Raw genomic sequence first — 24,770 nt, 5'->3', positions numbered from 1 at the left:
AGAGTTAAATGACAGTAAAACGAATATAAATTGTTGGAAAGAGGCAATGAGTTAACAAAAACTCTCACCCAAAATTCAGGACTCACTCATGCTCTGACAAATATAAATATATTCATGAGGAAAATGGAATAATGTATTTGCAATAATAACTGTTCTGTCAGTTTATGAGGCTACTACAAACCAAACATTACCAAACATAACTTAAATGGCCAGTAATTAAATGATGTTATTTCTCTTTCAGGAACTGACAGGAAATGAAAGCAGGCAAGCCCACACATACCCACACACACGCATACACACACACAAATTACAGAAAAAGAAGTACATGTCAAGCTGGGAAGAATACTAAATCCTGTCAACCATTCAGATTTTTTTTTTTTTTTTTAAGTAGGCTTCATACTCTACATGGAGTCCATTGTGGGGCTTGAATTCATGACTCAGACCAACAGCTGAGACCAAGACCTGAGCTGAGATGAAGCATTAGACACCTAACCGACTAAACCACCCAGCACCCCAACCATTCAGATTAAAAAAAAAAAAAGATTTTATTTATTTATTCATGAGAGACACAGAGAGAGAGAGAGAGAGAGAGAGGCAGAGACACAGGCAGAGGGAGAAGAAGACTCCATGCAGGGAACCTGATGCAGGACTCCATCCTGGAACTCTGGGATCACACCCTGAGCCAAAGGCAGACACTCAACCACTGTACCACCTAGGTGCCCCAACAATTCAGATTTTTATAGAACTTTAAAAATCCCTTTCCCATATACTATTTGGTGATCTATCACTAACACAGACAAAACAGAAGTCTCAGCCATATCATAGTAAAATCCTAAAAAATGCAAATGATTACAAGAAAAGAAAGTTGTTAAAACAAAGGAAGGTGCACTGAGCAAAATCTGCCTAATAATTTTGGTGGCAGGCAATAGACAATATGGAGCAGTAGAAGCAGGTACCTTAACCTTTCTGTCAGGCAAAAAGAAACAATTCAGCAAGCAACAGTGAACTGATGTGCAGTTAAATAAATAACCAGAAAGAAACACTGCTGTGCAAATGCTTTTTATATAGCTCAACCAAGCTGAGTGGCTTAGAGTTGGAGAAGGAAGTGCTAAATATGTAACAGCCTGGGGCCTCACTGGACCCAAATAATAGTTATTTCTGAGTAGGTCAAGCAAGAGTCAATAAAAAAGAAAGCAGGAATGAATGTTACGTTCATAGCAGGCTAATAATGCCCTTCTGGGATAAGCTTGGGTTTCAGATCACCAGGACCAAATTCTTAAGTTACAAATACTTTATTATAGACCACCAGTTCTGGAAGTATCAGTTGAATACCTTAGAAATTGGTAAATTCTGAAAACCAGAATCGTCTTTAATACAGACTCTCCGAGTCAATGTTTTCCAACATGGGTAGAGGAAGTAATTGCAATGAAATTTCAGATAGATTTATTAAATGTAGATTCTTGGGTACCACCTTGGACCTATCAAATCATAATTTTAAAGTGAGAACTGGGAATTAAAATTTTTATTCAATTTCCCAATGATTCTGTCTTCAAATATATAAAAACTATTTTGTATTGCACTGTTTTTTTGTTTTGGAGGGTTTTTGGTTTTTTTTTTTTTTTTTTTGTCTTGTTTTTGAATGCCACAGTTTATTCATAGATGTAGGGATGGATGGAAGGATGGGTGGATGAATGGATCAATGGGTAGATAGATAACCAGCCAGCTAGCCAATTTCAGACCAGAATTACTTTTTCTTTTGTCACAAGCAAGAGCTTAAGTAGTTAACACCATATTAAAAACCTAGAATGTTTAGAAAGGGGTTTTTTTTTTGAGATAGAATAAATATACACACAACAATAAGGTAATATGAGAGGTAGCATACAATCAAGTGCCAGCCCCGTGTTCCTAAGGTCAACCAAAAGATGGACTTGCCCATGACTCCTTCTACTCTTTAGCTTGTCTACATCATTTCAAATAATTAGGGCTTCGATAGAATAACCTGTTAGTAACTAATTATGATTTACTAAGTAAACCCTTTAACAAATTGCATCATAAAACATTTGTTGGAGACTTTGGGGATAGTGTAATTTATCCATTTCTTTGAAGTGATGAAAATCCTTTGTTTTTCTGGTGGGACAAAAAGCAAAATAACAATAAATGCATAAACTTAGTAGAATATTATATAAACAGGCTATTCCAGGGCAATGTAGTACCTTCTTTCCTAAATATATGAATTTCTCTAATAAATTATGTGTAGAGTGCTACAGTGACACTCAACAGACACAACACTCCCTGCATTTCACCTGGCCTCTGATGAAAGGAGCAGGTAAGTGGCATCAGCTGTGGAGGGTGACGGTAGTTATCAATGAAACGTCGCAAGACTTTACAGGTTTGTGAAATATACCGTGATGTAATCCTGAAACCATCAACTCACCTAATTATTGTGAAATTAATCTCTACAGCATGCATCTAGCATAGAGCTGAACATGAAGGTAGTGAAATGAAAGCTACAAAACAAGTTTGTAAAGACATATACATAATTTACCAACCTGCTCTAATTTACATCAGCAAATCCTTCCCTCCTGATGGGCCCTGCTGAGAGTAAAATGAGTGAAACCCTGTATTATTGTCTGCTATTCCCCCTGGCCAAAAAAGGTCATTATAAGCTTGGGCAGGTAGGTACATGACAATTTTCAATGTCACTAACAACACTGTTAATTTAGTCAACAGTTCTGGTAGAAAAATAATTTTTGATCCAGATTCTTATGAGGATGTTATTTAGAAATGACATTATTACTAACTTTAAAAATCTAAAAATTACCTAAAAAAAAGGACAAATGATTCATCTCTTAAACATTAGAGTTACATCTGGAGCCCAAACTGGTACTTGCCAGTCCATTTCATTCCTAGCAGGAAAGCACAGAGGGTGGCTAGGAGAAGATTCAGCTTGCTGCTTTACCCTATTTGGAAATCACACAGCTTTGTGTCCAACTGCCCTTGTCAAATTCCAGCTGTCTCCAACCCTGATTCTAGGGTCGATTCAGATTTTCCCTCCACAGCTGACCAGCAGCTGTGAAAGGAGTGATTCTCAACAGGACAATGGTAAGTAAGCAGGTAGTCTAGTCTGGGGCCATCAAAGAGCCAGAGAAGTCACTTCAATATATTATTTCCTTTAAGATTTGTTACAGTGAAAGTTTAACAACACCAATCATAAATCTAAAAATATCTACACCTTGAAGAAAATACTTGGGTTTGTATTGTCCTTGCCAATTCAGATGAATTTGAATAAAATGGGAAATAGTCCCTTTTTATTTTAAGACAAAAAGGGAAGAAAAGAAAGAAGAAAGGCAGGCAAGAAGAAAGGAAGGAAGGAGGGAGGGAGGGAAGGAAGGAGAATTTTCCATAGGGAGTAGTTTTGGTTATCAGTGATTAATCATCTCTCCATGAATGAATTATAAGAAAGAAAACACTGACACCGTGATTCCTAGACAGACTATCTTTCATGTCCATCAGTGTGTTTAAGAAAAACAAAAATACCTAAATACCTGTGGTTATAAGAGGGAAGATTTTTAAAAGAAACATTTTTTTGTGAGGTTTCTTATCAAAGAGAAATTCCCCTCTATGTAGTTGCCACAATAATTCTGGCAAAGATGTTTGTTTACTTTATGTCCTGAAAGGTTACTTGAAGCTTGATCTAAAAATTATGAAAAAGCAGTAGTGAAATAATCGGTTAGGTATTAAGTTATATACCATTCCTTTCTTGGGGACCCAAAAAGCCCTTCTCGATAGGAAAAATCCACATCCAAACTCTGGGTTTGCTCATGTTCATTATTGGCTCAACACAGCCATGTTTTTCAAAGGACCTTCAAGTCACTGCAAGGCTTTTGCTAGGAGACTAAACACTGAAAACTTTTTTCTTTCTTCCTTCTTTTTGCTAGCAGACCTCAATGCATTTGTGGATTGTCTTGTAGACCAGACGCATACTGGGGTAAACGATATTTGTGTATTTTTGTATGACTGAGGCATATCACATGTCAGACAAGCATATTACTGTCAGACCCAGTTTCTAGAGAAAAATTTTAGTTGCACATAGCTGCCTTTCTCTTCTTCCATCCTTGGTGTAACTGTTCCACCAAGAATATGCTTTAGACCTTCAAATAATCAAGCATCTTCCTCCAGGAACATTCCAAAGTCTGTATTTTTTTCATCCTAGGACATGGCACTGTCATATCTGCTTTTGTAGATTATGCTGACTCAGTCATCGTAAGGTAGGCTATTCCTCTCCATGTATTTAAGTGGTCTGTAATAAAGGCTGCTGATTTAGCTCCTAATAAAATCATCCTAATTTGAAGCAGATATTAGTCTCACATCTGTGCCAAAAAGATAGCTGAAATTGAGAGGATTTTATATATGTTTATGCAAGCCATTTCATCATTTGGTTTAAAAGCCAAGAAGTTATGTAGCATTTTACAAAATTGCTTATTTATTTTAATATGTGAATATGAAAAGTGCTATTCCTCAAGAAGTTTAACAGAACCAAAGATAGGCAAGGCTAATCTATGCCTGAAATACACAGGTTGGTCTATCCACTTACTCACCAAATAAATGTTATCAAGCACTCTATTCAGGATAGAATCCCTGTCATAAATGTGCTCCTATGTTTGTGCAGTGCTTTACCAATTTTTATAGAAGTAACTTGCCTTTTGCTAATGAAATTCTGGTAAATATAAAATTAACATAACTGCCACTTTATTAGTGTACACTTATTTTATAAATATAAACTTGTAAAAGGTTATTTATAAAACTAATAAGAATGATGTTCTTATTTTAAGCAATTTTAAATTATGGTTATAATCTCAGCTCAGTCTCCATAGTATTTATTTCTGTCATATATTTTAGTTACTCCATATTTTTAAAAAACGAACTAGGGGCGGTGGAAGGGGAGGAGGGCAGGGGGTGGGGGTGAATGGCTGACGGGCACTGAGGGGGGCACTTGATGGGATGAGCACTGGGTGTTATTCTGTATTTTGGCAAACTGAACACCAATAAAAAATAAATTTATTATAAAAAATTTGCAAATGAAAAAAAAAAAACCCTCTTTAGGGCACCTGGGTGACGTAGGCAGTTAGGTGTCTGCCTTTAGCTCAGGTCAAGATCCTGGGATCCAGCCCAAAATCAGGTTTTCTGTTCAGTGGGGTGTCTGCTTTTTCTTCTCCCTCTGCTCCTCCCCCCTGCTTGTGCTTTCTCTCTCTTGCTCACTCTTCCAAATAAATAAAGTCTTTATTAAAAAAAAAAAAACTCCATTTATTCAGGAATTATTTTCAAAGGATAGCAGTTATTTACTTGTTATGACAATTTGGGATATTCATCATGCAAACAGAGATAACAAGAGGAGCTTTATTTAAAGATACACAAAAAATGAATTAATCTGGTATATACTAAAAAAACCTTGTGGTATTTAACATGATAAAAATATAGTATAACACATTCAGTCATCTATATTTATAACTTAAAAACTTTTTAGTTTGAAATGATTTTAGACTTATGGAAAAGTTGCAAAAATAGTACAGAATTCCCATAGGTCTTTTAGCCAGCTCATCCTAATGTTAACATATTTTATAATCATAGAGCCATATCAAAAATAAGAAATTAACATTAGTATAAGACTTTAACTAAACTATAAATCGCACTTGAATTTCAACAGTTTTTTCACTGACATCCTTTTTCCATTCATAGGATCCAGTACAGGATTGCATTCCTTTGTTAGTCATCTAATAACTCACTTTCTCAGCCTCTTGTTTTTCATGATACTTTTGGAAAGCACTGGAAAATTGTTTTGTAGACTATCACTTAATTTGTTTGATATTTCCTCATGATTCAAAGGAGGTTATACAAGCAAAGATTTATCTTTAACTGCATCAATGATGATGATATTATTATAGTTCTGTCTGCATCTTGATTTATTGTATCAGTTTGATGAGATGTCAACAATTCTCCTAAATACTTCCAGTGCCTTCCATTCTCCTTCTGGGAATCCAGATACATCTGTGCACAATATTCCACAAATTTCCTGGGCTCTTTTCTGTACTTAAAAGGATTTTGAGGGGAACCTGGGTGGCTCAGTTAGTTAAATGTCTGCCTTTGGCTCAAGTCATGATCCCAGGGTTCTGGGATTGAGCCACACATCAGGCTCCCTGCTCAGAGGGGAATCTGCTTCTGCCTCACTCTCTGCCCCTCCCCATCACTCATGCTCACTCTCCCTCTCTCTCTCTCTCAACTAAATAAATAAAATCTTTAATTTTTTTTCCTCTCTTATGCATCAGTCTGTTTTCTACAGACCTAGACTCCAGGTTTTTAATTCTTTCTTCAGCTAGATCTAGTGAGTTATTGTATCAGTCATTATTTTTTTTTTTTGCTTCATTTACTAATTTTATAGACCCTCAGGGTTTTTTTTTCTTTTTTTTTTTTGCCTATGGAAGTCTCTATCTTGTAACTCCAGTATTTGGATTTGTTGACAGTCCATTTCTATTGTTTGTTTTTTTTCTTGGCTTTCAGTTATTTGAGCTTGAATCCTGGAAATGCTGGTAGCCTTTTCAACTCATTGTTGGCCGTTTATTAGGAACACATATTGAGTCTCTAGATGTTGTTACAGACCTCTGGTCGGGAATTATATTAGAGAGATTATATAGGGAGACTTTTTATATGTAGTTAAAACTTTCAGAAATGCTGAGAGCTCATTTATTTCTGATGTGCTTGTACTTCATCTGTGATAAGCCACCAGGGATTTCAGCTTAAACCTGGGGTGTTCAATATGGCTCTTCTTCCTTAATGGAACCTAAAATTATATTATTTTGTTTCCGTAGCATTGTAAGACTTCAAAAATCTTTGGTTGCCATTTTAGGTTTTTTAGTAGCTGATTTCCTTTAACTTCTTTGTGTCCCATTGCATGTATAGACAACTCTTTTCTCTAAGATCTTGTTCCATCAAGTGTTGTCTTTCCTGGTGTCTTGAATACTATTTTGTTTCTTTTTTCTTTAGCCCAATGTCATGGCATAGGCTCTGAGCTACTACTTTTTTTTTGGCAAGCTGCTTTCTTTTTTCTTTTTCTTCCTAATGCCAGTAACTGGTAAGCGTTCTGAGGTTAAAAAAAAAAATGTCCTGAGAGTGTACCTTGGTGCATTTTTCTTTCTCTCCAGACTGTGAGCCTTTATGATACATTTTTTAAAATAAAGTTTGGTTTGTTTGTTTTTATTTTGTTCAACTATTTTTGGTGGATAAGCTAGCCAGATATAAGCTACTCCATCTTAGCCTGAACATGAAATCCTATTTTAGCCATATTACTGTCTTAATTTCTCAAGCATAAGTCTGATGCCAGTATAATATGCTTACTTACTGACAAGAAGAGCTTGAGGGGTCTTGCAATGAACACTATTCTAGAGGTAAGGGCCAGATCCTCTCCTCCCTCCAAAGTGCTCACCAGCTCTCTCCAAAAGTTCTTCTCACAAAATTCTTCCCCTCTTCTGAATCTTGAGATTTCTAGATCCTTGAAATTGGTTTTAGAGTCTACCCACTCTCAACCATGGTGATCTATCCTCTCATCAACTGGAATGGAGTATCTTTTCCTTCATCTCCAATCAAAATGGAAACCAATTGAGTCCTTTGAAAACATTACATTATATTTCATTTAAACTATATATTAAAGAGGTATTAATTAACTCGGGGAGAATCTTCTTAGAAAGTATATGTACATCAAATTATTACACTGTATACTTTAAATATCCTACAATTTGTCAATTGTACCTCAGTAAAATTGGAAAAAATATCCATTACATGTTTGATTTTAGATCATTCAAAAAAGTAATGAGTGTGCATCTGGCTTAAAATATAAATCAGCATAAATTTTTCCCCTAAATTTCTTTCTTCCTGATATTAAGTACAAATGTCAAAGTGAACAATTCTGCTTTCACTGAATTTTCTTCAATACTGCCTAATTGGTCATGAATTATATTTCCACATGGAGTCTGAAATTAAAAATTATTTTCATTACCTTTATGTTTTAGTAAAACTTGTTCCACTTTACACATTGCCTTTCAGAACTCTACCAAGCTTTGAACCATTCTTATATGTTTATCTTTTTTCTCTATCATTTTTATCTTACCATCTAAAGCCTGAATATAAGTGTTCATGGATCCACACTGGATTCTTTCGCTACATTCATGTTCTCTTCTTCATTGACGTATTTTCTATAATCAATACCAAAATTCTGAAAGCCTTCTAAAGTTACAGATTTTTTTTCCCAGAATCTCATAGTATGGATAAATACCTCCATCTTTGCTAAAATGTTTGAAATATAACTTCTTTCATATCATTTACTACCCAAAGATACAAAACAAAGTACTGTAAATGACCTATTGTGTTACATTCATTTTAAAAACTTTCTGAATTGACAAATTATAGTTTATTCAATGAATTTTCACTTTTGCTCATTCTAGATTTGTGTAATATACAAAACTTATGTGATTTGATATATTGCAACATTTTGCAATATATTTAATCTGCTATGTAAGATTCAATTGAAATTCACATTAATTCCAATAGTCTCAGAAGAAAAAATATTGATATTTATATGAGGACCAAATACAAATAAGGTTGTTTAAAAATAATTTTCCAATATAATATTCTATGTTGGGCTACAGTCTTTACCAGTATACCCATTATTATAATTTAACTTTAAAATCATTCAGAAAAGTAAATGAGAATCTTTCCAAAATTTAATTTATCCTAAAGCAACCTTATTTCCATCCCTCAGAAAAGAAGCATTAATAGACTATTTTGCAATAAATCTTCATTATCCTCATATGTAAATATCACTGTTTGGTTTAGTCACTTCACTTAAGAAATTAATGATAATAAATAAGCTCCATAGCTCACACATAACTAACTGATGTATCTATTTTTGGTTCCTTCTGTGGATATAGCCATTCTATGTCACGTTCTTATAAACTACTTGTTATAAATACCAGCACTGTATGTATAATAACCTTATCATGCATCTCACAAACCAGAAAAGTTACTTGCTGGGAATGTAAACTATTAGACATATTTTAAATGTGATGGATGATTTATTTTTGGCATATAGAGAAAGTGTGTAGCTTTCCATCCTGTCAAGAAACTGAAACCATTCAAGAACTGTAAGTCTGTTGCCTCTGTGTGGTTAACGACACTAGGTCTGGAAGGGCAATGAAACAGAAGTCTTCAGAGCTGAGTAAGAAACATTTAAAGGTCTCATCTACTGCGGGATGTCAGTGGGATTTCAAACAGTGTGCGATGTGGAAGGTCGCAGACAAAACTTTATATTAAGTCCTTCTGTCTAGAAAGCAGTCTTTGGCATCATCTCTCCCCCAGATGACAAACTTAATAAAAATAACTTGTTGTTAAGTTCACAAATGCAATATACCCCCTGTATCTAGTTGGATATCTAAATGTTTGGCCATGGAAAATAAATATGATATGAGTTGATATCCACAAAATTCTCACGATCTTTATTTAGTGAAGTGTTTTAGTTCTTTATTTTTAAATTTGAACTCTCCCTAAGGAATCCAAACTGGCAGCTTAAAATGGCATTCTGTTTCTTTCCTAAAAGTACCTCCTGCTTAAGTGCTGTGATTCATCCAGAAGGAAAGACAAGAAAAAAAGGCACAGAGAAGAAAATTAAATAACCATCCTCGGAAGACACTGAATATACATATATAAGTGGGGCTACACCACAATTCTCTAATAGGACTAAATCATAGATTGTAATGCTCCCTAGAGAAAACCAGTGCTAATGAACTAAAACCACGATAATTCAAAATTCCATTTATATGATTGACCACAGCCCTCCTTTGCTACCTTCCAATAGTAAAGCATTGAAAGTGAGGTAGATAAAAATATAGTAATGGACAAAGGTGAATACAATCACAAAGTGGATTCCTCCTAAAGCAATTGACTACACCTTAGCTTAGTGAAGAAATAGTGGTTTCCTCTTGTATGGGGCCAATGCCACCTATTTCTTATTCATTAATGTGTTAAAACATGCCTGTATCATAAGATCAGCAATTATGTCACCTTAAATGAAAGAAATCTTAAATGATTCAAGATGGCTCTCCATGTTTATCAGTGGATATAGAGCCTCAACAGGATTTCCCCAAACCCCAGGGACTTCCTATAGGTGAAAAGTCATGACTGGGTATGGAATAAATAGCTTTCTCACAAGAAAGGATAATATTTAAAAGATGGAGAGAGTGATCAAAATGTGTAGTTTCAATTTTTGCACCTGTTAAAATGTATTGCAATACATCACATTTATGTTTGCCCTCTTTTGGTTATATGTGTTCCCCACTATCCAGAAGTGGAGCGTTCCTATGGAACCTTCTGTAAATCAAAATGAAGTCAAAATGGCACACAGCAGAAGGAGCAATTATCATTAATTTGTATGGACAATTTTTTGAGTGTTCTCAGATCCCAAAATAACCACTTAGACTTTTCATCATAGTACCTTATGACAGCTTGATGCTGACTTGCTGAGTGTAGCACCCTGAAAAGGTGCTTGGCAGTACTGCCACTCTCCTGCTCCGAGTGAGCACTGCCTCTATACGGGCTTGCTGCAAAACATGCTGAATGCTATTTTTGCTGTCTTTTTTTTTTTTTTTCCGGAAAAGTGAAAATTCTCTTTGATTTCTTTCAGTTAGCAAAGGCAGGTAATAATGCAGGCCTTTTGTAAAAGACAAAATACAAATTTTCCAATGGGGGTTAAAGGAATACCTGTACAGCCTTGTTCATTGCTTCCTTCCTGTTCATCATCTGCCATGAACCATTGTCTGATATATCAAATCAGGTTAAGTTTGATTTCTCTTCTTCCTCCACACAAACACACCTTCTAAATTTATATTTGTCCCAATATACGACCTTTACATGTAAATGAGACCCAAGAAGGTCAATAATGATCTAATTGTCAGGTTGAGTGTTATCTCATGTTTTTTCTTTGCGAGTACAGGAGGACCTACTAGCGAGCTCTGAGTAAAAGTGTGCAGCTGTCCTACAAAGACTGCAAAGGAGGTCCTGGACTCTCTTTTGAGAGTCCTTGTCTTGTCTAGATAAAAAGGAATTCTTCATGATCATCTTAAGAACTTTCAGCTGCCTCTATATTTCTGTCCAGGCAACTTCCTCCACTTTCCCATGCATAAGATACAGAAAATAAAAGTCAATAAAAATGAAATTTATGTTCTATACATGGGACCAAGAATGGTCACTCAATATCCTATCTTTTTGCACTTCAGCTTGCTACTTTGACGCGGGCTATTTCTAAAGTAAAGTCACATAAGAGTTAAACTTATGGATATTATTTACCCAGATATTTTTCAAGGGTTGCAAACAAGAGAGAGGTATCACTCTCCATATTCTATCCGATGAGTCTTTCTCACACTGATTTTAACCAGACAGAAGTTCTTGCTAGTGAGTTGTCTGGGATATCTAGACACCTTGCTTTGAACAAAGTCATAATATGGTGTCTTAGGAGCCACTACCACCTGCCTAAACACTTCCTCTAATTGCCTCTACTATTCGAACTCTCTGCTTCTTTCTTTCCACTTTCTGAGCCCATGATCTATTCCTGACTCCCAGCTGGAAGCCAATTAATCTCTAATGATCAAGATGTTAACCAACAATGGCTTCTACTTACCCTTTCTGTAGTTATTCACATGCCAAAAGGTCGGGGAAACGGTCTGAACAATCAAACAGGATTAAGGAACAAGGTTGACAGCTTGGAAATGGTTTCCCATAACCATCTCCAATGGTTCCCACAAAGTGACTTCCAAATCCAGTTGCTATATCCAGTAACAGAAAGTAAACACAAACTAGAAAATCTCCATGTGCTTGGAGAACAATTGTGGAGTGATGCCTGGGACACAGAACAGTTTATCTAAACGCATGACCACACAATTCTGCAGAGGAGCTGGAAGAAACCAGTCAAACTTCCTTTGCAGAGCAGGACCCTGTATTATTCCAGATCCTTACCAGCAGCTTACACAGAAGTTTAGGATCAGAGAAAGAATTTGCGTAATTCTCTGTATCATGTAGATGGATATACATCATTTCTCATTGGGCAGAGAATGTCATTATCACAGAGATAATGAAGGTAACATACTTTACCTACTATTTTAACACATACCTCAAAACCAAATTGCAGCTTAACAGCTACAAAAAGGTTAAACACAAAATTCTCCAGTGGGATTCTGGGGACCAGGAATACTACCCAAAGTCCAGAAGACCCAATGCTTGCCAAAATTTAAAAATGACAAAAATAGAGTATCTGGGTGGCTCAGTTGGTAAAGTGTCTGCCCTTGGCTCAGGTTATAAGCCCAGGATCTTGAGATCGAGCCCCACATTTGTGGGGGGGGGGTCCCCTATTCAGAGGGGAGTCTGCTTCTCCCACTGCCCCTCACCCTCCTTGTGCTCTCTCTTGCACACACACACACTCTCTCTCAAATAAATAAAAACTTTTTTTTAATGACAAAAAAATAGGAAACTTTAAAACTTCAACCAGAAGTAGAACAAAATGAAGCTAAGTATACAAAGAGAAGGTAGGTCAGAGTTTATTGCCCGAGGCATCATATCACTAACCCAGGTGAGATTGGTAAGATGCACTCTCATTTCTCATGCAGTTAATGTAGTGAGATAAAGACTCTGTTCCTGCAGATTTGGGCCTGGTCCCGATGCTGTTATCAGTGAGCTCTACCACACTGGGCAAACTAAGTATCTTTTCTGAACCACAGCCTCCCTGGTAAGAAGGAGAAGGCAACATCTTTGTGGCAAATTTTCTGTGAAAAATATTGGCTTATTCAATGAAAACATAATTGCCTGCCTGATATGACTTTCCTGAAAGTAGGATGTATAAGCTTATTTCACAGAACACAGTACAGTGTGACAAAGACAACCCCATCACTCCCTGAAAACACAGAGCCCCTTTTTCCCTAATATTTTTGTCACTGTACCATAATTCTAAACACTGCTTTAGTCACTCAACATTAAATTTTGAGACTCAGTGTTGGGGAAGAGAAAGTGCATCTATTCTAGAACTGGAAAATCCAGAAGTCTGAATTCAACTCTTCAATGGAATTCAACAGTATTCTTAAAACTCCAGGAGTCTCCATCTTTTTCTTTAGATAATGGGAATAATATTAGCTACTGCATTTAAAGAGATAAGGAATATAATCTATATTTGGCGTGTAATTCATCAATAGCTTCCCATTTTACCCTAAAAGCTAGTGACATTAAGACAAGGGATCTATGAAGTGAAACCACACATTTATCAACTAATAACCATGCTCAAGACATGTTTTAAAAGACAACAGGAAGATGGGTGTGTTATGTGCACATGTATGTGCCGTGTCTGTGTGTGCATGTGCACCAGCATATATGCATGTGTGTGCCTCTGTGTGCATTTCCTTTAGACCCTGCCAAGGTAGCAGCTCTTTCAGAGGCAGGGACAGAGAAACTGTCCTAGGAGACAGATGGGTTCCGAAGGACCCTTGAGGAAAGCCGAGGAGGGCTACTGCTCACTCCATAGTCCTGCTAGGTATCTCTATCACCAAACAAAAAGGTGCCACCCTGTATGTTAATACCTGCTGGGCCTTTGGCATCTAAGCAGCAGGCATCCTCATCCTGCCCCCTCAGAGCTGCAGAGCCAAAATGGCATGCTGAGATTTTGCAAGCTCTGAACCAAAAAGGTTATTTTTCAGTTGGATGTGGCCCAGGGAATCTAAGGAGAGTGCAAGGTAATAAAATCAAGGCTCTGCCAACAAAATTACCCCCTTATTCCCTGCCATTAAGATAGTTCTGCTTTACTCTGCAGGATATAAAGAGGATTTAGTTGAATAAATCCTATTATTTATTACAGCCACCATTTACAACAGAAATAGTTTCCACCCGCCTGCTTAGGAAAATGGGCAAATTACTAGATCATCACTTATGGTCACAGAAACATAAGTCTCCTAGCTGGCAGTGAACCCCAAGCAGCAGATAAAAAGATTCAAGATGATGGAGAAGGAAGGTGATAGAGCAAGGAATGGCAGCTTCTGACCTTCGCATGTTTACTCTGAAAGTCACAGAAATGTGGGAAACTTTTAGAGACAGTCCTGAGAGCCACAAACATGGAAGTATAAGCTTCCAGCTATGCCCACATAGAAATTTCACCCCAAAACAGGCAAGGATTTGATTACAATTCACTGACAGGTAAAAAGTTATGGAAAATTTGAGTAAATGTAGTCTTTTCAAATGAACACATTGAATTTTTGGTTCTCTTTCAATCAAGCTCAAAAGGAAACAGAATGCTTGAATACATTTAAGTTCCCTGATAGATGCATTTGTAACAGCGTTGATAAAGAAAAATTAGTTTTTTTTAAAAAAAGATTTCATTTATTCATTTGTGAGAGACAGAGAGGGGGCAGGCAGAGACAGGCAGAGGGAGAAGCAGGCTCCTGGTGGGGAGGTCTCACCAAGGTCCTGGGATCACAACGAGAGCCAGACGCAGATGCTCAACCACTGAGCCAACCAGGCATCCCAAAAATTAGGTATTTTGATTAGAGCAAAGGACCTATATTCTGTGGCATTTGTGCAAGTTTCTATCTATAATTTTCTTTTTCTAAGGCTTCGTTGTTCCAGCCCATTATGTTAAGTTAAAAAGAAAATACTTTTTAAAAATCACACAAACCTTTTGAGCACTTTTTTTTTTAAGAGCCATGGCCTCTCTTTGGTTTCTTTCTTGATAATTCTGCTGCATGAATAATGGAAAAATAACTTTTACAGATATGACTAAATCATTTTAGAAAAATTTAAGCAGTTGTCAGCTTTTGTCTTTTCTAGCCTAGCTTCTCTTTAATTAAAGGCTGTACTTTGATACTTCTAGAATGTCAATTCAATAGTCAAGAGTTCATAATTCCCTAAGCAGCCAGGAAGGACACATATTTTGAAAAGATACTAGTGCAGTTGCCTATGGAATCTGGTTTCTGGTCCGGCCAGCTCTGATGAGTATCTGACTTTGAACAAGTGTCTTTGTCAAATGAAATCTAATTCATACTCCTGCTTCCCATAGTAGACTGTGGGACAGGAAAGCGATGTTTTGAAAAAAATAAAACAAAAAATATTCCAACTTCATTATTTTTCTGGATATAAGGGCATTAGAAATTTTACAAAATTAAATCTTACAGAAATACATAATACAGAGTGAAACTCCCCCCTTGCTATCTAATCCTCTAGAAGTTATTGCCTTTGATAGTTTCAGTATTTCTTCAATATTTCCCTATTTTAATATATTGATACCATTTTTATTGTAATTGTTTTACCTTTTTAAATACAAAATGGGCTCATGATATTCTATTATTCAGCAACTCTTGTTTTACTTTGTAAGACTATATTCATAATGGGATTACTCTATTGTATTGTAGATAATATTTCAAAATGTTGTGTCCTGTGTATTTAACCATTGCTCTCTGATTGATATTTGATTTGATTCTCATATCTTATTATAAATGACAAGGTAATTAAAATTCATTAATATATTTCTTTGCACACACACATTTTTCTTTAGAAGAAACTTCAAAAATGGTAATGACAATGAAGGGTCAAAGATATACAAATTTCAGATTTTAAGAGACTCTGTCCAAGCACCTGCAAAAATGTGCCAATTTGCTATCATTGTGTTTGAGAGTGCTCATGTCTGAAAACTTCCTTTTTTCCTTGTATTCCCTGAAGAACCTATCATACATAGTTCTTGGAACATAATCAGCATGTGATATTTGCTCAGTGAGTGAATAAAAGCACTAATGTTAAATGATCAAGGAGTTTACTTACATAGTTATCAGTGTATATAGGCACATGGATATGCACATGTATCTTTATAAATGTCATATTCTATACCTCAGATTCAACGAGCATTCCAAATAGATGTATTTAGGGGATTTGAGATATGAAATTCTCCATGCTTCAATAAATTGTGATTGTTTAGTTAAATACAATTTCTGGCTTTTGAGCAGAGGGGACTGAATTATGCAATGCTTTTTGGCATTTTCAGAATATGCACTTGCATTTTAAATCTTGAGATCAATGTAGCATCTCTATAATAACTTTTGTTAGGTGTACTCAACTACCCCAAAAATAGATTTATTATGTCTCTATGCTTTGAAATGTAAGCTTTCTTTTCAAACTAAAGAACAAGTTTCTCTCAACCCAAAGTATTCCCTGGAAACAAGTTCTAGTGAGAAGCCACTTAACTCTCAGAGAGTAAAGAGGTTATAAAGGTCAAAGTTATTATTTTGGTTGTGGTAGTGACCTGGGCTATGGGAAAACTGGGCTGGCTTGGTATTGTGACCAACATTAAGTGTCCCTCCCTTTATGCAAAAGATGCTTTTCTCAACAGTCACTAGGAAAAAACAGAGGTATGCGTTGAGTTATATTTTAGATCCTCTGAAGAGTCAGAGCATATAGTATAGGAAACTTTAGACAATGTAGAGATTGTTTATAGACTAAAGGAGGGATTTTTTGTAAATAGTTTCATTGCTTTGATTTTGGGGGGATAATCCTACTTAAAGAATTCATAACTGGCACATACATAAAAATTCAAATAAGTAAATCAGAATTTGAGATCAGTAGTCTATGAAAGCAGCACTGAGATGTCAAGCCAGTGAGTTCATTTGGGCTCCTGGGGTAAGAGGAAATTTTCTGAACCTCACAGCCAAGGTCAGAGTGAAACAAGAGATCAAGGCAGAGAAGTAGCTTTAAATCCAAGTAACTATTCCAGAGGCAGAGGTCATGAAGACTCAGAGTCAAGACAGATAAATAGCAGAAATGAGGCAGATAGATGGGAAAAGAACTAACGTGTATTGATTTCTTAAGATATACCAGGCACTATGGCAACATCGTTTCAGATAGCTTTTACTTCTCTTAATCCTCCCAACTGCCTCTGACAGTCACTTATACTGTTATTTATAGAAAAGGAACTGAGGCTCAGAGATGCTAAGTGGCTTTCCCAAGGGTTACTCAGCTGATTAAAGTCAAGGTTATGGCAACAAAGAGGATGTTCTTTGAACTTACTCCATGCTAAAGATCCAAGTGTAAAGACCCAAGTCAGATCAATGTATATTATAAAAGAAAGAGAAAATGTCTCCCAAGTAATGCCAGAAAGTGTCTCCTATGAGAGAAGACAGTAATAACTGGTTTCCTAATAGGACACTAAGGTTAGTTGCACAGTTTTTTTTTTTTTTCACATAATCAGCCATTTTACTCAATACAAGCAAATTCTCATTCACATACAGCTAAAGAAAACATTTTTCTACATTTCATTACAATGCACAACAAAGTGAGGAAAAGTTTACAGTACATTTTATTCTGGAATAGAACAATCTAATCCAACATGCAGTTGTGGTCTTTGTTACAAGTTAGTTGATCTTTCCTTTACCTATGTAGTAAAATAGCTTCTAAAGCTTTATCCTTAGTATTGTATTAACACCTGATTTTTTCGCACGTATTTTCTAAAACCCACTTATTGCAGTGACAACAGCACTGAATTCTACTAAAATGGTTTTAAAGATTTCTGGAATTTGTGTAAGCAATTAAGCTCAGCCACCTTTGCTGGGTCCTATGCTAAATATTTTTAAACCTGCCTAAAACAATGCAAGGAATGGAAACAGTATACATAGAGTGTATTTGAGACAAGAAAACCATAAAGAAGTTTTGTTCCTCTACTCTTTTGGAACTGACAGGATCCACTCAACTCACTTATGCACTGGATAATTTTGCTTCCAGAATCTTCTTGATATAATTCACTATAGTAGTCGATGAAACTTTGCATTACTCCTATTGACCATCTTTTATTTACCTTCTAAAACCACAAAGCTGGCAACTTAATGACTCCACCCAAGCCAGGTCATGTGAAATGAATGTTGAGGTGATGATTGATTCACTTGTAGTTGATGCTGCAGGTACGTCCAAGGCGGTTGTTTCCGGAATTTTCATTATTTGGCTGCTTCATTCTGGCAGAAGTTAAGTTTTCAAATGTTCAGATACAGTCACATTCATACTGAAGTTCAATATTATATGTCACAGCAATTTACCATTGCCAGGCTTTCACACAGTTTTTATTCTAACCGTCATTCCTGGTCCACATTCATAAAAAAAATGTGGTCTGGATTTTATTTAAAATGTGGGTTTCTAGGTCCAACCTATATCTATTAAATCAGAGTCTTGTGGAGTTGGGGGCCTACAAAACAGTTTTAACCAATATCCCACGTGGATTTTAAATAAAGCAATGCTTTAGAAACACTGATTTAAAGGCTCCCAGTTAGTGGGAATAGTATATAAACCTTGACACTTAACACATGCAGACAAACCTGTTATACAAAATTCTGAGGGAAGCTAACTACTTTTCCAGTTTCTGAACATGATTGAAAGTGACAATGAAGTGAAGAAAAAAAGAATGGCCCCCGTCCGCAACTGATGAATTCAGTAACAGCAGCAGAAAAAAAATACATATCGAAAATTAATTTCAGGAATCTTCAAATAACACAGTGAAATTACTAGACACTAACAACAGAAATATCTGTTAGGTTAAAGCAGATTAAGAGGACTGAAACAACAAACTGCTCAATCTTGAATTCACTCATGAGTTTGCAGACCTTTGGGACAAGACAAAAATAGCTGAAAGATCGTTTTATAAAGCAGCTCTTCACCTAGTGTTTCAGACACATTAGAATAAGGGCTCAGATAATTCAAGTTCTACCTTCAATTTCATTACCAATTAATCTCTCTGCTTGAACCTGGGAGACACGATTTATGAAGGCCAATGAAGCCAAGGACCAAAAAAACATGAGATTCAAACGGAAATTTTCATACAACTTTTTCTAAGGGGAAAAAGAGTATTCTTCCCAGACTGGTTTTAGCACCTTGGATGAATCCCACTAAAAAGAAAAAAAAAATTTATTAGAAACAAAACTCCTGGAGCACCTGGGTGGCTCAGTTGGTTAAGTGTCTGCCTTCAGTTCAGGCTGGAATTGAACCCTGCATCAGGCTCACTGCTTGGTAAGGAGCCTGCTTTTCCCTCTCCCTCTGCCCCTCCCCCTGCTTGTGCTGTCTCTCACTGTCAAATAAATAAATAAAATCTTTAAAAAAAATTTTTTTTAAAGAAACAATACTTCCTTTTCTTTCATCTCACGTCTTTCAGAAATACTGTCCTGTTTTTTGTCTTTTTGCATTTCAAATGCCAGTAATGCCCACAATAATTTCCTAACCCACTCACTCAGAAGTATTACTCATGTATTTCAAGCATAATAGTCAACTATAAAGAGACTTTTGACCCATGACAGCATAGATAAGTTATAGGTTATAAGTTATTAATGCTGCCAGTACCATTCTAATTACTTATATGATTCATCTAATTTAATTTACATAACAGTTCTGTGAGTTATGTTTTACAAATAAGAAAACCAAGGCCCAGAAAGGAAAGGAAATTTACCCAAGTTATAGAGTGGACAGTAGGTTCAGGATTTGATCCTGGGAAATATTAACCACTATACTAGACTAATAGAAATAACAAGCAGAAATAGGAATGTATCTGGTGTTCAAATCAATACAAATGCTTCCAATGGGGGCACTTCATTATTTTAAGAGAAAAAATGGCAAGTTTATAAAAATGCATAAAGCAGATGAATTCAATAAGTTACTTCCAAGGTAAAGCACAGATTCCATCTTGATTCTATGTGGCTCCACCTCCACCAACTACATCTACAGTGAGGATCAAGGTGGATACTGACAGAGCTGAATCTCTGGCATATTATCAAGTCTATTTTCAAAACTGAAAGAATAGAAATTGCATCCACATAAATGATACATAACAATTAGTTAATTCCTTGATAACTGACCATTCATATATTGTTTTAGAATAAGATAGACTGGTTCAAATCTAGACTCAGTCACCTACTAATTTTTTTTAAAATTTAATTTCTTTTGTATATTTTTTATTGGAGTTCAATTTGCCAACATATAGTATAACACCCACTACTCATCCCGTCAAGTGCCCCCCCCCAGTGCCGTCACCCAGTCACCCCATCCCCCTGCCCACCTCCCCTTCCATTACCCCCTTGTTCATTTCCCAAAGTTAGGAGTCTCTCATGTTTTGTCACCCTCTCTGATTTTTTTCCCACTCATTTTCTCTCCTTTCCCCTATAATCCCTTTCACTATTTTTTATATTCCCTGTATGAATGATACCATATAATGTTTGTCCTTCTCTGATTGACTTACTTCACTCAGCATAACACCCTCCAGTTCTATCCACATTGAAGCAAATGGTGGGTATTCATTATTTCTGATGGCTGAGTAATATTCCATTGTATATATAAACCACATCTTCTTTACCCATTCATCTTTTGATGGACACCAAGGCTCCTTCCACACTTTGGCTACTGTGGACATTGCTGCTATAAACATTGGGGTGTAGGTGTCCTGCCGTTTCACTGCATCTGTATCTTTGGGGTAAATCACCAGGAGTGCAATCGCTGGGTCATAGGGTAGCTTTATTTTTTCAAGTTAGTTAACATATAGTGTAGTATTGGTTTCAGGAGTGGAATTTAGTGACTCATCACTTACATATAACACCCATTGCTCATTATGACAAATGCTGTCCTTAATGCCCATCCTCCATTTGGTACATCCCCCTACTCTCTCCCCTCCATGAACCCTATTTGTTCTCTGTTTAAGAATCTCTTAGGGTTTTCCTCCCTCTCTTTTTTTCCCTTTATTTTATTTTTCCTTTCCTTCCCCTATGTTCATCTGTTTTGTTTCTTAAACTCTGCATATGAATGAAATCATGTATATGTCTTTGACTGACTGACTTCACTTACCATAATACCCTCTATTTCCATTCCTGTTGTTGCAAATGGCAATGATATATATATATACCACTACATCTTTATCCATTCATTTGTTGATGGGTATTTGGGCTCTTTCCATAATCTGGCTATTGTTGATAGTGCTGCAATAAACATTAGGGTGCATATTCCCCTCTGAATTAGCATTTTTGCATCCTTTGGATAAATACCTAGTAGTGAAATTGCTAGCTAGATAGAACTATCTAGTAGTTCTATTTTTAACTTTTTGAGGAGCCTCCATACTGTTTTCCTGAGTGACTGTACCAGTTTGCCTTCCCAACAATTGGGCAAAGTGTTCCCCTTTCTCTGTATTCTTGACAACATTCATTGTTTCCTGTTTGTTAATTTTTGCCACTCTGACAAGTGTGAGTTGGTATCTCATTGTGGTTTTGATTCTTATTTCCCTGATGATGAGTGATGTTGAGCACTTTTTCCTGTCTGGTGGCCATGTGTATGTTTTCTTTGGAGAAATGTCTATTCATGTCTTCTGCCCATTTCTTAACTGGATTATTTATTTTGCAGGTGTTGATTGTGATGAATTCTTTATAGAGTCTGGATACTAGTCCTTTATCTGATAAGATATTTGCAAATATCTTCTCCCATTCTGTCAGCTGCCTTTTCATTTTGTTGATTGTTTCCTGCTGTACAGAAGCTTTTTATTTTGATGAAGTCCCAATAGTTCACTTTTGCTTTTGTTTCCGGTGTCTCCAGAGATGTGTCTAGTAAGAAGTTGCTGTGGCTGAGGTCAAATAAATTGCTGCCTCTGTTCTCCTTTAGGATTTTGATGGTTTCCTGGGTTACATTTAGGTCTTTTATCCATTTCAAATTTATTTTTGTGTAAGGAAGTGGTCCAGTTTCATTCTTCTGCATGTGGTTGTCCAGTTTTCACAACACCATTTGTTAAAGAGACTGTCTTTTTTACATAAGATATTCTTTCCTGCTTTGTTGAAGATTAGCTGACATTATATGACATATGACATATAGTTGTGGGTCCATTTCTGGGTTCCTTATTCTGTTCCATTGATCTATGTGTCTGTTTCTGTGCCAGTACCAAAACTTTTGTTTTGTGTTTTTGGTCATATGTTTTGTGTTTTGATGATTACAACTTTGTAACAGTGCTTGAAATCTGGGATTGTGATATCTCCCAATTTGCTTTTCTGTTTTCAACACTATGTAGGCTAATCGGGGTCTTTTCTGGTTCCATACAGATTGTAGGACTGTTTTTTCTAGGTCTGTAAAAAAAATGCTAGTGTTATTTTGATCAGAATTGCATTGAATGTGTAGATTGCCTTAGGTAGTATAGATATTTTAACAGTATTTGTTCTTCCATCCATGAACATGGAATGTTTTTCCATTTCTTTGTGTCTTCTTCAATTTTTTTTCTAAGTGTTCTATAGCTTTCAGTATACAGATCTCTCACTTCTTTGGTTAGGCTGATTCTTAGGTATCCTATGTTTTTTGGTGCAATTAAGATTAAATCCTTGATTTCTCTTTCTGCTGCTTCATTATTGTTGTCTAGAAATGCAACAGATTTCTGTACATTGATTTTCTATCCTGTACCTTTGCTGAGTTCCTGTATGAGTTCTAGCAAATTTTTTGTGGAGTCTTTTGGGTTTTCTTACATAGAGTATCATGTCATCTGTGGAGTGAAAGTTTGACTCCTTCCTTGTCAATTCAGATGGTGTTGTGGTTGCCTGATTGCTGTACTGTGTTGAACAACAGTGGTGGGCATGGATATCTCTGTCATGTTTCTGCTTTTAGGAGAAAAGCTCTTAGTCCTTCCCCATTGAGGATGATATTAGCTGTGGGTCCTTCATACATGGTCTTTATGATGTTTAAATATATTCCTTCTAGCTCTACTTTCTTGAGGGTTTTTATCAAGGAAGGATGTTGTATTTTGTCAAATGCTTTTTCTGAAAGTATTGAGAGGATCATATGGCTCTTGTTCTTTCTTTTATTAGTGTGGTGTATCACATTGACTGATTTGTGGATTTGGAACCATCCCTGCAAGCTCAGTCACTTACTACTGAGGAGTTCTTGACCAGGTCATTTCTTTATACTAAGCTTCACTATCCTAATACTATAAATTAAGGAGGAGGGCTAGTTATTACTCCAAATGATGTTCATGGAGGTGCTGGCTAAAACCACAGATATTTTAGGACTTAGCCTGTCTGTTAAATAAAAAATCCCTGATGGTGGGGCTCATTTTAAGTGAGTTCTCCAGGTGAACATGTGAGCATTGAGGTGTGAAAGCTACTGGACTAGATGACTTAAAAATTTCCAAGACACAATTTCCCAATTGTGTCCAAGATAAATTTCAGTTTCTTTTTTTCCCCAACTTAAAGGAAAGAAAGAACAAATAACTAATCATTTAATTCTATCACAAATATAACTGACAATGATTAATAAAGATATTCTGGTATTAATAAAGATATTTGTATAGGTACTTGATCTTTTATCTCGAATTAATACTAGTTTCATCAGGCTTGGAGTACCACCTTCGGAAGAGTTTTTTTCAATCATTCTCTTTCTCCAAACATGCAAGAAACTCCAAAAATGAACATCAGCAGATGCCCAGAAAGTAACAATTGCACATAAATAGTAAATTCTGCTATTATAAGCTTGAGGGAATATTGCTTGGAAATCATTCCATGTAAGAAAGTTATTTATACTTAACTATAACTCATCCACCACAATTAAACAGTGAACTAAAAACACTAGAGCACCATAAGGTTTCCAGGTGGCACCTTAATCAATTACAAGGAAAAAATTCTAAGTTCTCTGCTTGTCTCATAAAATTCCTTCACTATTTTTAACTCTAACAAAATAGAAGAAGTCAGAATAAAGTGGAGTTCCATTTATCAAGCTGAAATAAATTTCCTAATTGAAATATCTCAATATAATTAACACTCAATTTATAAATAGTACTCAATCAATTTTGTTTGAAAGAATGAATTCATTACAGTTGACCCTTGAACAACATAGATTTGAACTACATGGATCCACTTACAGTTTTTTTCCCCCCCAGTAAATATAGTTTAGGACTATAAATGTATTTTCTCCTCTTTATGATTTTTTAACATTTCCCTTTCTCTAGCTTACTGTATTCTAAGAATACAGGATATAAGAGGTATAACAGACAAAAGAAGCATTAATTGACTGTGTACTCATCAACAACAGGCTACTAGTAATTAACTTTTCGGGAGAGTCAAGTTACATGTGGATTCTTGACTATAAGGGTGTCAGCACCCTTGTGCTTTGTTCAAGAGTCAACTGTAATTTACTGAAAATGTTTAAAGTCCTATAGCTCAACAACAAAGAAGCAAACAATTCAATTTTTAAAATGGGCAAAGGACTTGGAGAGACACTTATACAAAAAGATATATAAATGGTCAGTAAGCATGAAAAATGTTCAACATCACTAATCATTAGACAAATGCAAATCAGAACCATAATGAGATATCATCTTACACTCATTAGATGCCTACTATAAAAATATACAATATGAATGTTGGCAAAATGTGGAGATAGAGTAACTTGTGTACTGTTGGTAGAAATGCAAAATGGAGCAGCTGTTAATGAAAAATAGTATAGTGGCCCCTCCAGAATTAATAGAGAATTAACACATGATCAAGCAATTTCACTTCTGGGCATATAGTCAAAAGAATTGCAAGTAGGACCTCAAAAAGATACCTATATTTGCAACATTCATAGGATCCATAGCATTATTTGTGACAGCCAAATGTAGAAGCAACGGAAGTATCCATCAACAGATTGAATGGATAATCAAAAAATGGTATAAACATACCATAGAA

The sequence above is a fragment of the Vulpes vulpes genome, chromosome 12 (genome assembly GCF_048418805.1).
Source record: "Vulpes vulpes isolate BD-2025 chromosome 12, VulVul3, whole genome shotgun sequence".
Classification (NCBI taxonomy): Eukaryota; Metazoa; Chordata; class Mammalia; order Carnivora; family Canidae; genus Vulpes; species Vulpes vulpes.
The sequence above is the reverse complement of the archived record's forward strand: the minus strand, read 5'-3'. Positions refer to the sequence as shown.